General features: G+C 42.8%; 1 protein-coding gene across 2 annotated transcripts in view; it reads right to left on the reverse strand.

Annotated features, from left to right (window-relative positions):
• Window positions 1-8,083, reverse strand: part of SPIRE1 (spire type actin nucleation factor 1) — a 370,834-nt gene extending 362,751 nt beyond the window's left edge. Inside the window, exon 1 of one of the 2 annotated variants that reach the window (XM_064294751.1) lies at window positions 7,812-8,083. The gene's annotated coding sequence lies outside the window, so the exon portion shown is untranslated. The remainder of the gene's footprint in view (window positions 1-7,811) is intronic. The other variant, XM_064294752.1, reaches the window with a different exon arrangement.
• Between the last annotated feature and the right edge of the window lie 5,884 nt (window positions 8,084-13,967).

Raw genomic sequence — 13,967 nt, forward strand, 5'->3', positions numbered from 1 at the left:
ATTATGCCGCCACAGTAGTCAAAACAGCCTGGTACTGGTACAACAACAGATACATGGACCAATGGAACAGAATTGAGAATCCAGACATAAATTCATCCACATATGAGCAGCTGATATTTGACAAAGGCCCCAGAACAGTTAAGTGGGGAAAAGACAATCTTTTTAACAAATGGTGCTGGCATAACTGGATATCCATCTGCAAAAACATGAAACAAGACCCATACCTCACTCCATGCACAAAAACTAACTCAAAATGGATCAAAGACCTAAATATAAAATCTAAAACGATAAAGATCATGGAAGAAAAAATAGGGACAACGTTAGGAGCCCTAGTACATGGCATAAACAGTACAGAAAACATTACAAAGAATGTAGAAGAAAAACTGGATAACTGGAAGCTCCTAAAAATCAAACACTTATGCTCATCCAAAGACTTCACCAAAAGAGTAAAAAGACTACCTACAGACTGGGAAAAAGTTTTTAGCTATGACATTTCTGATCAGCGCCTGATCTCTAAAATCTATATGACACTGCAAAAACTCACCTGCAAAAAGACAAATAACCCAATTAAAAAATGGGCAAAAGATATGAATAGACACTTCACTAAAGAAGACATTCAGGTAGCTAACAGATATATGAGGAAACGTTCACAATCATTAGCCACTAGAGAAATGCAGATCAAAACTACAATGAGATTTCATCTCACTCCAACAAGGCTGGCATCAATCCAAAAAACACAAAATAATAAATGTTGGAGAGGCTGTGGAGAGACTGGAACACTTATACACTGCTGGTGGGAATGTAAATGGTACAACCACTTTGGAAATCCATTTGGCGCTTCCTTAAAAAGTTAGAAATAGAACTACCATAGGATCCAGCAATCCCACTCCTTGGAATATATCCTAGAGAAATAAGAGCCTTTACACAAACAGATATATGCACACCCATGTTTACTGCAGCACTGTTTACAATAGCAAAAACATGGAAGCAACCAAGGTGCCCATCAATGGATGAACGGACAAATAAATTATGATATATTCACACAATGGAATACTATGCATCGATAAAGAACAGTGACGAATCTGTGAAACATTTCATAACATGGAGGAACCTGGAAGGCATTATGCTGAGTGAAATGAGCAAAAGGACAAATATTGTATAAGACCACTATTATAAGAACTTGAAAAATAGTTTAAACTGAAAAGAAAACATTCTTTTGTGGTTACGAGATGGGGGAGGGAGGGAGGGTGGGAGAGGCGTATTCACTACTTAGATAGTAGATAAGAACTACTTTAGGTGAAGGGAAAGACAGCACACAATACAGGGGAGGTCAGCACAATTGAACTAAACCAAAAGCAAAGCAGTTTTCTGAATAAACTGAATGCTTCGAAGGCCAGCGTAGCAGGAGCAGGGGTCTGGGGACCATGGTTTCAGGGGACATCTAAGTCAACTGGCATAATAAAATCTATTAACATTCTGCATCCCACTTTGAAGAGTGGTGTCTGGGGTCTTAAGCGTTAGCAAGCAGCCATCTAAGATGCACCAATTAGTCTCAACCCACCTGGATCAAAGGAGAATGAAAAACACCAAGGACACAAGGTGATTACGAGCCCAAGAGACAGAAAGGGCCACATGAACCAGAGACTACTTCATCCTGAGACCAGAAGAACTAGATGGTGTCTGGCTACAATGGATGACTGGCCTGACAGGGAAAACAACGGAGAACTCCTGAGGGAGCAGGAGAGCAGTGGGATGCAGACCCCAAATTCTCATAAAAGGACCAGACGTAATGGTCTGACTGAGACTGGAAGGACCCCGGTGGTCATGGCCCCCAGACCTTCTGTTGGCCCAGGACAGGAACCATTCCCGAAGCCAACTCTTCAGACATGGATTGGACTGGACAATGGGTTGGAGAGGGATGTTGGTGAGGAGTGAGCTTCTTGGATCAGGTAGACACTTGAGACTATGTTGTCATCTCCTGCCTGGAGGGGAGATGAGAGGGTGGAGGGGGTTGGAAGCTGGTGAAAAGGACAAGAAAAAAGAGAGTGGAGGGACAGAGCAGGCTGTCTCATTAGGGGGAGAGTAATTGGGAGTGTGTAGCAAGGTATATATGGGTTTTTGTGTGAGAGACTGACTAGAGACTGACTTGATTTGTAAACTTTCACTTAAAGCACAATAAAAGTTATTAAAAAAAAATCAATCAATTTCCTATAGTTTTAAAGCCTGATGTTTGGAATAACAGTAAAAAGAATAAATATAACATTCGCCAGTTAAAAAAAAAAAAAAACTGATGCAAATAACCTTTTGTTGTGTCTGGACTACCTGTGGCCTACAACCCCCACAGGAAAATCAGAGTCCAGGTATCTGATTTGTATATCTTTAGCCTAATAAAGAAATGTCTGGCAGGGGACTGACTACAAAGACACTTGTAACCCCTGTAAAATTCTATATAAGCTGGAATGTAAAACTACTCTTTGGGACTCCATAGAGACAGCCTGTGTTGCTGCTGGGTCCCTGGTGATGTATGCATGGCCTTAAAAATCTTTCTCACACTTTCTGACTTGGAGTATGTTTCATTGGCTCGACTGCTCCAGGGCACGGACCCTAATCAGGTAACAAGTACCAGTATCTATATATGACTAAATTCTTTCTACTGTTTCTCTTTGCATGAGGTAGAAATAAAGATATAAAACACAAACGTATTATTCCCAAATTTCTCCCAAAAATGCCTTTGGCCACTCCCACACCACCCAACAGAAGCAGAAGTATGCCGGAGGATAAACTGGAGTTGAAAGTGGCAGTGATCTTAATCAATTAAGCCTAAAACAATCTTACTTTTATAAATGACCAAGGAGACATACTGCTAAAGCCTCTCCCAGGGATCTGAAAGGGGCTTATGTACATGAGGGGGCTTATGTTTCTGTCTTATTTTCCCTTCTTAATGACTAGCAGGAGCCCTGGTTAAGTGGTTAAGAACTCAGCTGCTAACCAAAAGGTCAGCAGTTCGAATCCACCAGCCTCTCCTTGGAAACCCTAAGGGGCAGTTCTCCTGTATCCTTCAGGGGTGCTATGAGTCACAATCAACTGAACGGCAATGGGTTTGGTTATTGGATTTTTAGTGACTAGGACTATTCATCTTAACACCGCCCATATAAACTAGAATATTGCTTGCACACAGTAAGAACTCGCTGCCATGTTTGTTAAATGAATTAACTCCACATACTTGAACATATTGCTCAAACAGGGTTAATTCTTAACTATTATCGTAACTGATAAGGCTTTTTACCAATCCACCATCCACCCCCACCCCTACACATATACCTCATATGTTCCTTTCACTTAATGATCAGGATGTGAACATTCGAACGATACAGGAAGAGTAGACAAAAATGAACACTTTTAAACATGTTTTTACTACTTCAGTCTTCTCTACAGATACACTGTCTTTAAAATCAAATAGGATATTATTCCAAGGCCATTTTCCCCACCAAATTAGCATAACCCTTGCTGAGAAGCTTGCGGGATCATATCCTCTTTTCAAATCCCAAACAAAGCCTGAATGTTTCCTATAGCAAGCAACTATTCTCAAGGGATTGCTTTATTAGTATGCACACAGGCTTTCATTGTTCCTCACAGAAAAACCTATTACCAATCTTAAAATTATTTTAAATCAAGATGTATCCATAATTTTTCAAATGTTCTTTATACACCTAAAGGTGCATCAAAGATTTTGAAACCAAAATCTGAAATAAACTCTTTCTGTCAGATGGGTATTTAAGGCCTAGGTATCTGACGAGACCATGCATGATTCTAATATATACTTCTAATTGCTATTAATAATTCTTTGTGGCATCCCAGGGGGAAAAAAAAAAAGTTTTGCTCTTTGTGAGGCTCTGGAATGTTACCTAAATCACATCCGTTATTACTTTTGTATATGCAGGGTTGGAGTGTCTTCAACTCATTAACCAACTGTATGAGCCTAAGAACTTCACTCAATCTATACATGATAAACTTTTCCCCCAAACAATAAGGTCTTATTACAACTACAATTACAGCAACGTTGAGGAAAATAAAAATTTTTTAACGACCACCTACGAAGAATCATGAAACTTCTTGATTCTGAACAGTTTATTCCCGTCATAACAGAAATGCTTCTTAAAAATACTGCCCTTTTAAAATCCTAGATCATAATTTAATCACCTTTACTCTCAGGATATCCTCTAAAATGTTAACTTTTTCCTTTATTTTTTTAAGTCTCCTTCAGTTCTATATCAGACTTTTTCATTGCCATGTTAGTGTATGGCTCTTAAGTTATTTCTAAATAAAATTTCTCATTCTTGTTTTCCAATACTGGTCTCATTTCCATGCCTCCCACATCTTTCACCATTATTCTAATCCATTGATATTATTTCTCTTACAGAGATTTCTGTTTATTTTATTCAAGCTGAATGAAAATATTCTGGATGTATCAAAACCATGAAAGTAAACAAGAACTAAAATCAATTGCTAGTACATTCAGCCCCAGAACAAGGCAGTAAAGCTTGTGAGATACTATTTCTTGCAATGGGATTAAACGGAGTGATAGTGACAATGATAGCAGGAACCAACACCACTCACTCATCCAACTCAACCACAATGAGCAATCCCCAGCTGGGGGACTCCTGGGCTTGAGGGTTACAGGCGGGATCCACATCTCCACACTGAACACAATCCTGGGCACTGGTATCTGCTCAATCCTCCCTGGGACATCTGGCCATGTCCGGATAAGTTTCTTACTGTCTTCTTGTCAGGACTGAGGGATGGTGTTACTGGCATCCATTACGTAGACACCAGGGATGCTGCTAAGCATCCTATAATGCACAGGACAGCCCCTACAACAAACACATCCAGCCAAAAATGTAAACGGTGCTGAGGGTGCGAAACCCCAACTCAGACATCTGTTCCAATTCTGAGTAAAAATATAGCACTACTGGACTTGAGTCACCACAGAGGTATGAAAGGACCACTTGATTAGGGGAGGAAGGAAAACGAAAACTTACTGAGTACCTGCTATGTACCAAGCTTCTACTAGTCACTCTACATGTATTACCTCATCTAAATCTCTGTTGTTGATGTTGTTACTGCCATTGAGTCACCCGCAACTCCTGGTATCCCCATGACAAGGGAATGAGATGCTGGCCAGTCCTATGCCATTCCTGTGATCTGTTACACATCAGACTATTGTGATGCCCAGAGTTTTCATTGTGATTTTCAGAAGCAGAACCCGAGGCCTTTCTTCTTAGTGTTAGTCTGGAAGCTCTGCTGAAACCATTCAGCTTCATAGGGACACACACTCACAAACAGGTGGTGGCTGCGCATGAAGCAATAGTCGGGGAATCAAACCCAGGTCTCCTGAATGGAAGACGAGAATTCTATCACTGAACCACCTCACTTAAACCTCTTCCTAGTGGAAACTGTGATCTAGTCTCAGTTTACAGATGAGAACGCTAGAATCCAGAGGTGAAGGAATCCAGGCAAGGTCACTCAGTTAAGAAACGGAGGACTTAGAATCCCAATTGAAGTCAAAACCTGTTTTATATCACAATACTACCAAGTCTAGAGGATAAAAGACCTGGGTTTGGTTGTGAGAGTTACCAGTGTGACTTTAAACAAGTCACTTAACTTTCTTATACCTCCATTTAGAAAATAAATCAATAATGTGTGAAAATATAAATACTGCTCAAGGCCAGCCACGTGTTATATACCTTACAGGGGAGTCTCTGAGTGGTGTAAAGTTAACACACTTGGCTGTTAAGTGAAACGCTGGAAGTTTGAGTCCACCCAGGGACGCCTAGGAAGAAGGCCAGGCGATCTACTTCTGAAAAATCAGCCGCTGAAAACCCTTTGGAAAGGAGTGTGAGAACGACTGCTGTACGACTCAAAGAATGTAATCACTGTCCCTGAATTACACGTGTAGAAATTGTTCTTCCCAACAACAAAAATAATTTAAAAAGAACACCTATGGAGCATATGAAGCACAGTTTTACTCTGACACACATGGGACTGCCATGAATCACAGTGACCTTGACAGCAACTAGCTTATATACCTCACAACAAAAAAAGAGAATGCTTCTCACCATTTTTCTTAAAAATAGAATTCCTATGGGGTACACAGTACCAAATCACTCAACACTAAGAATCAAGACTGAATGTTACGTGTCTTCCACAGCCATGCAACTACTCATAAAGCCTGGGAAGAAGTTAACTAATGTAAACAACGTATTAGTATGAACTACCTAAATATTTCTAATCAATACGCCCTAAAATAACACTACATCAACAACATTGCCTAGGCTCTCCCCAAAGGTGGTAACACAGGTCCTGAGCAGAATTAAGCAGGAAGACAGCTCCACTCACTTTTCTTTCCTTGGAGTGTACTGCGGGGAGGTCGACAAGTCATCACTCATATTAATGACACAACACTTCATTTCAGCATAACGGTCTGACTTTAAAATTTTCCTTAAAAATTAAACTTACCACCAGGATTTATCAACTTTTGACAACTTAACTACTAGTAGGATCACAAACATAGTTAAAACTGCACTGTTCCCGACTGAAGAGACACAGACCTTGTGAGCAGGGGCTTCTTCTTTCTGGGATCACTACCACCAATGCTGCTTCTAAAACCATCTAGGACACAACCATTTTCCTTCTTGAAATTCTAGGTCCCAAGGCATGGCTTTGCTGTACTTTATGTTTATCTTTTTCCTATCATTTTAATACACTGCAAGTAAATTATAACTGCAAGTTAAAGAAAAATTTACTTCCCACTAATATTGTCCAAGTTTAAAACGAATAAAACGTCAAATAAACTGAAAACTATTTGAAATAAATTTCAAAAGAATCATAAAAAGTGTGGTTTTAAATGAATAAAAACTCTAAAAGTTGCTTACCTGACATTACAAAAAATACAAACATAAATGTTCTGGTGGAACTGAAACAATTGACAACTATAATCTTCAACGTTTTTCATTTTAATCAAGCTAATGCTTTTCATTAAATATTTTACTGACTAGCTCTGAATTACATCTTTCACCTTAAGCATTTTGATGCTTCCATCAGCTTTCTGAAAGTGAGAATTGGTTGGTTTTCTACTCTTTATTAGACTTTCTTCCCAAAAGAGTGAATTTGATAAAAACTGATAAAAGAAACCTACTATCAACCTGCTCGTGATCATGAATAAATATGAGTAAATCTTAACCGTATGTACTGTTAGGTGATAATCCTGAAGAATTTCCATTACACAATGAACTAACTAAAATTTATTTTATCTATTTATCCGGACATCCTGTCAAGTTTTTACTTTACAAGCCCATGTATTTCATCACAACAAATTTTAATACAGGGCAGGTAAATAGGCTATTTGTAATATTCGGAAGCCAAAAATAATTTATTCTCTTCTTTCATTTCTCCGAAAATAGCAGCATTCTTCTCAGGGTTCAGACTTCTTTGTATTCCCAAACTGAAAGGACACTGCTATCCAATTGAAAACACCCTTAGGCCCGACACCAGAAAGAACTATCCTGGACAAGGATGACCCTTTCCAGAGCCTCCACACCCCACCCACACGCGCACTCGGATCTTCATCGAGACAACCCACCCCACAATTCCCCCGACCAGCAGACGGCAGCGGCTGGAAGCGTAAGCGCTGCGCGGAACCCGAGAGCCCCCTCCCGCCGGCCAAGCAGGCCCAGCCCGCCCCCTTCCGAGGCTCGCCGAGCGCCGCCCGACAGCCCCTCCTCGTGCCCGCCCCAGCCCGGGACGGCTCTCACCCGCGTCGGGGGGCTGCTCCCCCGTGGGCGCCAGCGTGACGGCGCCGTCCCTCCACAGGCGGACCTGCGCGGCCGAGAGCGCGCGCGAGCGGGGGGCGCGGCGGCCGCGGGCGTCGCCGGCGCGCAGGGAGCCGCAGCACTGGAAGCACACGGCCCACGCCTGCTCCTCGTTGATGGGCTGGTTGTAGAGTCGCAGGATCTCCTCCAGGCTCAGCGCGTCTCGCGGGCCCTCGGCCGCCTCGGGGCCGCCGCTGCCGCTCGGGCCTGTCCGGTCCTCCTCCGGCGGCGCCGCGGCCGCCCCGTGCTGCGCCATCCCCGCCGGCCGCCGACTGCGGCGCCTCCTCAGCGCAGGAGCATCTTTGCCGCGCGCGCGCCGCCGCGTCCCGGGGCCGCCGCCGCCGCCAAGCCCAACCCCCGCAGCGCGCCGCCAGCCGCCTGCGCGGTGACGAGGCGAGGGCTCGGCACGGCAGTGGGCGAACGGGAGGACACCCAAGACCGCGAAGGACAAGCGCCCGGCGCCCGCCGCTCAGCTCGTAGCAACGCGATGGCGTCCGCCGGCGGCCCCGCCCCGCCCCGCCCCGCCCCCGGCGCCCGCCCCGCCCCCGGCGCCCGCCCCGCCCCGCCCCCGGCGCCCCGCCCCGCCCCCGGCGCCCCAGCCCAGCTCAAGCCCCGCCCACCTCGACGCCCCGCCCTGCCGCCCTCCAAGCCATACAAGCCCCGCCCCGGCCCCGCCCCTCCAGCCGGCTCGCCCGAGCGCCCGGTCCCGCCCTTGGGAGGGCTGCGGTGGACGGAGGTCCAAAAGGCCCGGGACCCCGAGCTGAAGCCGGCGGCGGCCTTCCGTAACCAGAGCCACGTTCCTTGCGCTGCGCCTCGAGCCCACCATGCGCCAGGCCCTTGCTCGAAGGACCGCGCTCTGAAGTTGCGCCCCAGACAGAGTGCCTGCCTCTTTGCAGCCCTGGCACAGGTTCCCCTGACCACCCGATTTGTACTGCTGCAGGCAGGCCTTGACTCTGCTCTGCTCTTTTTTGGATCGCGCTGGTAACCATCAACAATACCATATGGTTTACTCAGGCTTTCGTTTATTGACTGCCTCCCTCTCCACTGCCAACTCCGATGCAAGCCCATGAGGACAGGGATCTTTATGTATTTTGCTCACTGAATTCTTCCATGCGCCTAAATCAGCACCCTTCTGGATTCATGTGTAACATTCCTACCGCTCATCACATTAAGAGGAGTCTTGGTGGCACAGTGGTTAAGAGCTACGGCTGCTAACCAAAAGGTCAGCAGTTTGAATCCACCAGCTGCTCCATGGGGCAGTTCTACTCTGTACTATAGGGTTGCTCTGAGTTGGGATTGACTGGAAGGCAACGGATTTGGTTTCTGGTTTTTCACATTAAGATAATGTCTCCAGTAACCACATTTATCATAGCCCAGTTAACCACATCTGCTCACAGGCTGTAGAAAGAATCAACATCACAGTGCAAAATATAACAGAGGGCAATTAGCCATAAACTAAAAGAAATAAATACTCCCAGGAGTCCCTGAACCCATTAAGCACATGTATGCAATAAAAAGAATTATTTAAGATAATTCTTGAATAAAACAATGAGGCACTAGTAACTGAGTTTAACTGGTAATATTCTCTCTGTGGAAGAACCCTACAGAGTTGAAAGCACAACCAAGCAGAAATTTATAATAAGTACCAATGAACCTTTAGAGCACGGCTTAATGTGAAATACTAGAAATGGCACTCTCAACAATTGCATTCTTCCATAGAAACTACAAGAAATTAAAATTAACCTCAGTAATATATAGTAGAAGAAGGGAGAAAAGGGAAAAAAAGATACAAAGGAAAGGATTGGAGGAGGGGGAGCTTTTCCCTAGGCACCTTATTATAATTTCACTACAAGGGACACAAAACAACCCCTGAAAGTACCATCACTCGGTAATAGGTATATACTGACTTTTGTGGAAACCCTGGTGGCACAGTGGTTGAGAGGTATGGCTGCTAACCAAAAGGTCGGTAGTTCAAATCCACCAGGTGCTCCTTGGAAACTCTATGGGGCAGTTCTACTCTGACCTATAGGGTCGCTATGAGTCGGAATCAGCTCGACGGCCAGGGGTTCGGCTTTTTGTTTTGTTTTGTTTTGTTAATGCCATTTGTAAAAATGGAAGTGTCTATACGTGTTTTTTTTTTTTATATGTATGCCAAGGCCCTGAGAGGCAAAGATTGTTCTAATTCCTTATGTTGTTTTCATTCACAAACACAAACAACCTTTTGATTAGAACATCGAACATTCTCAGAATTTATTACTTTAAAAGTTTAGATACTGTGTGGATTTTGAAGATACACAGGAGTTTAGAACAGTTCCAACAATCCAGAATAACTGGAATGGTCTACTTTATGGACACCACCGCCATCTTCTGGCCTTGTGGGGTATGGCTGCTGTGTTGCACTTTGACAACTACAGGCAAATCTCAGTTTATATTTTTGTCCTTCCTTACCACCAAACGCTAAGCGACTTAATCAAGTGATGAATCCACGGCCAGTCACTTGTTACCCTTAGCAAAGGACAGTAAAATGATAAATCTCCACGTAAAGATAACACAGTGGAGGAGAAGAAAGGGACTGGGAGTGAAGAGATGAAAAATCCAAACTTAATCTGAAACTATCTTTAAAAGCTGTATTCTTAAAAAAAAAAATTTCAACACGAGGAGTTTTTTCCTTTTCTAAGTGATAATTTTTAAAAATATAAATATATTTTGAGAGAAAATACTTCGCCACTGAATCACTAAATGTTCTGTACAAAAGAAGGGCTTTTTTTTTTTTTTTTTTTTTTTGGCAAAGTACAAATCCATGACTACGCTATACTGCTTTCCAGGAAACATCTTGCCTTTGTGAGATTATGTGGAATTAAGTTGAGGCAAGATGACAAGAAGAACATTGATGTTCTTTCTATACACAGAAAAAATGAAAAGAAAATCTTAAAAATGCTAGCAATCTCTATTATAAACCTAGGTTAGTCATCAAATAATCTGAATGCTAGGTACTTTTTTTGCACAGAAGCATATAATTCTATCAGATTTATATGATTTTCAATATCCTTTGAAATTCTGATAAGCTCTGAAGTGACTACTGACAACTGAAAAATTCCCAGAAGGTTGTGATTCCACAGCCCCCAGAAGTATTCTCAGTGGGGTTGTGGAATCACTCCTTACCTCCCCATTTTCTCATTTTCAACTCACATTCAAGGATTCAAATGCCTTTATGTACAGTATATTTTATTCTAATCTCTGTCACTGATCTTATTTGTTACTCTGTGACTTCACCACATTTTTTAAATTTCTGTAGAGTTGAAATTTGTGATCCAACAACTCAAATCAAAACTCGAATGTCTTTTTCAAGGGCTCTGAGATCTGTGAAAAACAGTGGCAGGTGTTACTCTGAATAGTTTTCGTTTCATTGATTTTGCTATATTTTATTAAAAAATGGAATCATCAAATGTTTTCATATATTTACTTATCATTTCAGCAGAATGAATTTACTTCATGCTTCACACTCTGGATGTGTGCTGTCTGAGCTGCTGCAAATCTTTCTGGGAGCACGACCTTCAGGGAGCACAGTATGCCTGTGCAGCCCAACCTCATCCCAGACACTCCCAGACAACTGCTCCTAAGAGGCACATTCACCTAGAAAAGTGCACCAAAAAGGAAAAAAATAGAACAGCGTATTTTTTCAATATTATAGCCTAATTTTGCATTGCCCACAGTTATAACACCTTATAATTCTATGATGATACTGTATACTTTTAAAATGCATTCTTCAGTTACAACTTGAAGGATCAGATGTTATTAACTATCTGTCTTACGGATGAGAAAATACAGTCCCAGGACAAAGTACAGGACCAGTAGATGAAGAGGGGGACTGGAACCCAGTCTGCTACCACATCTCTCAGTTTGCAGAGCAAGAAAAAAGTCCTGACACTTCATCACCCACTGCACCAAGCATGAATACATAAAAAGCAGGTTCTTTAAAATTCATACATACCAGTATGATTGATTAAACTTTTAATATTTTAAATCAATTTCACTGAGATACTGCAATGATGCCACATGTCCCTAGATTGGTCCTTGAGGGTCCACTGATACCTCCAGCTCATCACAGTGGCCCTCTCCACACAGAGCAGCCTCTTGCTTGTAGTAATTACTTCAAAGTGACCTATGTGACTCCATCCCATCAAAGGGTTTAAAATCATCACTCTTCTCTGGAGGCCAAATTCCATCAACAATCCTAAATGCTATTTGAAACCTGTCTCATAATTTTGGTAATCAGATTGGATATTAGTAAAAAAAAAAAAAAATCTTTAAAATCAATCACCTCTACCCAGAACTAGTGATACAAAAGCCAGATAGGAATACAACAAAACTGGCTTCTTCTGGCCTATGGCACAGTGGTTAAAACACTCAGCTTCTAACCAAAAGGTCGGTGGTTCGAACCCACCACCACCTATGCCTCAAGAGAAAGATGTGGCAGTCTGCTTCCGTAAAGATTTGCAGCCTTGGAAACCCTATGGGGTGGTTTTACTCTGTCCTATAGGGTCACCAGGAGTCTGAATTGACTTGACAGCAGGGGGTTTTTTGGGTTATGGAAGGTACGTTTATTGGAAAACATTTAGAAAATATTCATGAATGCCCTTTAACTAAGGTATATCCTAAACCAGTGTTTTCCACAGCATTTTCATTCTGTAACATCTAATATGTTTAGAAATTTACCTACTCTACCTGGATGGGATAAGGTTACACACTGTTATGGATTGAACTGCATCCCTCAAAATTATGTATTGTAAATCCTAATCTCTAAACCTGTGGTTATAATCCCATTTGGGAATGGGTTTTCTGTTATGTTAATAAGACAGGATTAGTGTAGGATGTGTTTTGAGTCAACCTCTTCTGAGATTTGAAAGAGATTAAACAAGCAAGAAGCAGAAACCGGGGAAGACAGATGCCAAGACACTTGGAGATCACCCAGGAGCAGAAGCTCAAAGAGACTAAGACCTTCCTCCAGAGCCAACAGAGAAAGCCCGCTAGAGCCAGCACCCTGAATTCAAACTTCTATTCTCCTAAACTGTGATAAAATAAATTGCTGAAGCCACTCGCTTACGGTACTTCTGTTATAGCAGCACTAGATCACTAAGACAGGTTGGTACCAGGAGAGTGGGGTGCTGCTGTGAACAGGCACCTAAAAGTGGTTTTGGAACTGGGTAGCGGGTAGAGGCTGGAAGAGTTTTTAAGGGTGCATAATGGTAAAAGCCTAGATTGCCTTGAAGAGACTGTCGGTAAAATTATGAGCAAAGGCAAATTCTGCTGCCGGCTCAGAAGGAAGTGAGGAGAGCTACAGAGAAAGTGTCACTTCAGAGAACACACGTGGCACCAGCCACAGGATGTCGTCAGAAATGTGGGTGTTAAACGTGCTCCTGCTGAGACTCTGAAAGGAAATGATGAGCCTGTGAGTGGACAGTGGAGGAAGGGTGATGCTTTTGACGCGGTGGCAGAGAACCTGTCGAATTATGTTCAAATGTTCAGTAGAAGGTGGAATTTGTAAGCGATGAACCTGGATATTTGACTGATGAGATTCCTAAGCAAAATTTTAAAGGGGCCCATGGTTTCTTTTTGCCATTTATAGTTAAATGCGAGAAGAAAGAGATGGACTTAGAAACGACTGTGCAAAATGAAAACGGAACTTAAAGATTTGGAAAATTCTGTTGTACAAACTAAGGACAAGTGTCCTAGAACTTTCACCAAGGATGTGGCTATACAATCTTTTGTTAAAGAGATTAAGCCTGTGACCGATGGAGCTAACCACCACAGCAGAAAACCCATGAGCTTAGACCGAAGGGGAGAGATAAAGAGCAAAAGGAAAGAACTCTGGCTGCCTCTTGGAATTCTACAGCCAGGAAATAGGCCAAAGGAGCTGTATCTGTTGTCCTCCAAGAAAAGAAAAGAACCATCCCTGGAGCAGCTTGGAGGTCAGCAGAATTTTTGGAAGGAGCATGGGAATTATAGCTGCCTAGGTCTCAAAGGATGAGTCTACAGCCTCCGGGGTCTCAAAGGGTAGAGCCATGACCTCCTAGGTTTCAAAGAATCAGATCTTCACCA

Source organism: Loxodonta africana, chromosome 11, assembly GCF_030014295.1.
Source record: "Loxodonta africana isolate mLoxAfr1 chromosome 11, mLoxAfr1.hap2, whole genome shotgun sequence".
NCBI lineage: Eukaryota > Metazoa > Chordata > Mammalia > Proboscidea > Elephantidae > Loxodonta > Loxodonta africana.